At 45.1% G+C, this 3,800-nt stretch overlaps 1 non-coding gene across 1 annotated transcript; it reads left to right on the plus strand.

Moving 5' to 3' along the window:
- Nucleotides 1-1,824: 1,824 nt before the first annotated feature.
- LOC115108811 (small nucleolar RNA SNORA26) lies at nucleotides 1,825-1,942 on the plus strand. The gene has a single exon (XR_003860401.1). It is a non-coding gene; the product is annotated as a small nucleolar RNA SNORA26 (small nucleolar RNA).
- The last annotated feature ends 1,858 nt before the right edge of the window (nucleotides 1,943-3,800 follow it).

A 3,800-nucleotide genomic window follows, 5' to 3' on the forward strand; every position in this document is an offset into this window, starting at 1 on the left:
AGAAGGCTGATGTGGTGGCTAAGAGTGCTGTGAGAAGAGAAGGGGTATTCAGGTCCTGTTGGGCCACAGGGAAGTCAAGTCCTTGATCCAGGTGTCAGGGCTCTATCTTTGGCAAAGGGAGTGGGATGCTAGTAGTAAGAGGAGGCAATTTTATTGCCAGTCAGAGGGAAGAGGCAGGGAGTATGGGATGTATGAGAGAGGAAGTTGTGTGGAGTAGACTATGGTTTGGGCACTCAGGTTTCAATGCCATGTTGTGGATGATAGAGAGACATGAAACAGCTCTGTATGATGAGTGTTTAGTGGAGGAAACGATGGAGCATGTTTTGATATTCTGTGAACCTTATGACGTTGATAGGGAGAGATTGTGTGACGAGGTTTGGGTGATGTAGTGGGGGGAGGAAAGTGGAGGGAAGTGGTGTTTAGGGATCTGTTTCACTTTCTTAAAGGAACAGGACTCATGAAGAGAATTTAATGTAGGTAGGCCTAGACTGGCCTTACGCTCCTGTACAGTAGGTGGCGGTGTATGCACCTTAAAAGTTGGATGCGATCCGCCAACCCAATGTCAAAGAAGAAGTTTCAGAACTGTGCGAATATTTGATTTCGTTAATTGTTACGGCCATATCTGCAAATGTTTCAGTCAATGGTTACCGCGGTGTCTTGATATGCTTGTCTGCTGGATCCTTTTATCAGAGATTTTCCCCAGCTGTGCTGTGCACGACATGTGAACTGCTATAATGTTGCAAGCATTCAGCTGGTTGACCCTTTATTTATACGGTCTATGTCTATGGGTTGACCACACAGTAGAATGACTTTGACCTGTCAAAGTCAGTGTGCATTCATTCAGTAAAGTTACTAGTCAATTATGGCCCAGCCCAGGTACGCATGAGATATTGACTAAGTTCTGGTTGCTATGTCAAGTATTTGATTTTGCTCAGCAGTATGACATAACCAATCCCATGGTTTACAGTCAAGTGGTGTCAAGTCATACAATTTCATGTGATGTAGGTATTGCTGACAACACAACAAGAACATTCTTTGCCCATTTAAGACCCGATGTGTCATAAATAGTGAACACGGGGTAGAGCAGTTATTTCATAAACCTGTAGTGAAGACCACATCCTCTCTGCAGATCCTGTCAGGAGGAACACAATTTGATATTTGCCATGCAGCTGAACATCTTCATAAGTGATGCTTAAATGTTCAAGATGTGTTCTGACAGCTTTCTGTCTACTCACTGAGGCACATATCAAATGCAAAGGGACAGAGGATGGCTTGTGCAAGTGGTCATGTGAAAGACCTTGTGAGGTGAGTATGGCCATGACAAGTGACTTGAATCCCACTCTGATTATGGCAGCCCCCCACACCTCTCTGATTCAGAGGGGTTGGGTTAAATGCGGAAGACACATTTCAGTGGAATACATTCAGTTGGACAACTGACTAAGTATCCCCCTTTCCCTACTAGTGCCTGTTCCACAAGTGGCCATATCTGGGGGACAGAGCAACCCTCTCTTCAACCTTGGTCAGGAGCTCCATCCCTGACTCTAGACCTGTTGAGAGGAACAGACTCGTCTGAAGGACAGCAAACACACCTAAAATGGCTGTGAAGGATGTGCACTACTGCACTTTGCCCTTTCACAATTTTAACAGATCTAGGAACCAACCATTGTGGATTGAATTTATGCTAAGACATCTTAATTTTGTCCTCTTTCTAAAACAGATGCCCTGATGTTTTTGGATTGGAGAAATTAATGCTTGGAATAGACTGATGTCACCAGACAGGTATCTCGTTTGAACCTCTTTTAACCAAAAAAAGTCATGCCTTTTTCACCCATTTAAGACTTGAAATGTCCTAAATGATGAACATAAGGGGGTAAGGCAGTTCTCTCATAAACCTGAGGTGAAGGCCAAATCCTCTCTGCGGATCCTGTCGGGAGAAATAAACCATTATTTTGACATATTTTGCTTTGTCTTAATAAGTCAATGCTGGTACATTGTCTTTGCATATATAATACGACAGGTGGGTGTCAGAATGGTGAGTGTAGCTGGTGTATGCAGTCAGTCGCAGGAGAGCAGAGAATTGGGAGCAACGTAACTTCACTCAGAACAATGAATGGTGCAAGGTAAAACAATACACTTGCCCAAACACACAAACATCAACTTTTACACACAGGCAAGAAACAGCACCCGTCGAAATAACCAGCCACCAACATTACCAAACATGACATAAAACAATCCCGCACAACACCATGGGGGAAACAGAGGGTTAATACATGAACAATAATTAGGGGAATGAAAAACAGGTGTGTAGAAACAAAGACAAAACAAATGGAAAATGAAAAGTGGATCGGCGATGGCTAGTAGACCGAACAAGGAGAGGAACCGACTTCGGCTGAAGTAGTGACAGTGGGTCTAGTCCTGAATGCTGATTGGTTAAAAGCTCATTCCAGCTGGTGTCTATTCCGCTAAATCTATGACATTAAAATGCCTATTTAATCTGTTCCATTTGACTGTGCAAGCCACTGTCTCATCAGCCCAGGCAGGTAAGTTATAAACTTGATCTCCACTATAAAAAGCATCTAGACATTATCTCACATTTATTTTAGACTGACATTTAGTTTAACAGCAGATATTTTGTATAAACCTTACTGTCTGTCTGACATTTGCAACAGTTTCAATATTCAAATTCGATCTCAATGTAGTGGTCGGGACATGAGAGAGAGGCAGGCAGCGTTTCTCAGCCAGTCGAAATCATGAATCAGCTGGCATAATCTTTTGGGATATAGACAAAGAAATGTGAATTTAAAAAAGGTAAAGGAAAAAAGGTTCACAGTCTTTCCAGCTTCAGTTTGAAGTTATTGTTTTAGCTGTGTTGTTGGCTTGCTCCTCTGAACAAGGAACAAGTTTTAAAGACTCCAACCTAAATGCATTTAAACTTCCGACTTCAACTGTATGTACATATTGGCAGGGGTAAAGTGACTAGGCAACAGGATAGATAATAGGCAGCTGTAGCAGCATCGTATGTGGCGCAGTAGCAGCAGCATATGTGGTGAGCGTGAACGTGTGTGTTGGGGTGTCAGTGTAAGTATCTGTGTGTGACAACTGTGTGTGCATAGAGTTAGTGCAAGAGAGTACGGGAAAAAAGGGTAACTGCAGGTAGTCCGTGTAGCCATTCGCATAGCTATTTAGCAGCCTTGTTATAGCTTGGGGGGAAGAAGCTGTTCAGCGTCCTGTTGGTTCCAAACTTGGTGTACTGGTACCGCTTGCGGTGCGGTAGCAGAGAGAACAGTCTGACTTGGGTGGCTGGAGTATTTGACTTTGAATTTTGGCTTTCCTCTGACACTGCCTGGTATAAAGGTCCTGGATGACCGGGAGGTGGGCCCCACTCACCAACCTCTGACACTGCCTGGTATAAAGGTCCTGGATGACAGGGAGGTGGGCCCCACTCACCAACCTCTGACACTGCCTGGTATAAAGGTCATGGATGACAGGGAGGTGGGCCCCACTCACCAACCTCTGACACTGCCTGGTATAAAGGTCCTGGATGACAGGGAGGTGGGCCCCACTCACTAACCTCTGACACTGCCTGGTATAAAGGTCCTGGATGACAGGGAGGTGGGCCCCACTCACCAACCTCTGACACTGCCCGGTATAAAGGTCCTGGATGACAGGGAGGTGGGCCCCACTCACCAACCTCTGACACTACCTGGTATAAAGGTCCTGGATGACAGGGAGGTGGGCCCCACTCACTAACCTCTGACACTGCCCGGTATAAAGGTCCTGGATGACAGGGAGGTGGGCCC

The sequence above is a fragment of the Oncorhynchus nerka genome, linkage group LG24 (genome assembly GCF_034236695.1).
Source record: "Oncorhynchus nerka isolate Pitt River linkage group LG24, Oner_Uvic_2.0, whole genome shotgun sequence".
Taxonomy (NCBI): domain Eukaryota; kingdom Metazoa; phylum Chordata; class Actinopteri; order Salmoniformes; family Salmonidae; genus Oncorhynchus; species Oncorhynchus nerka.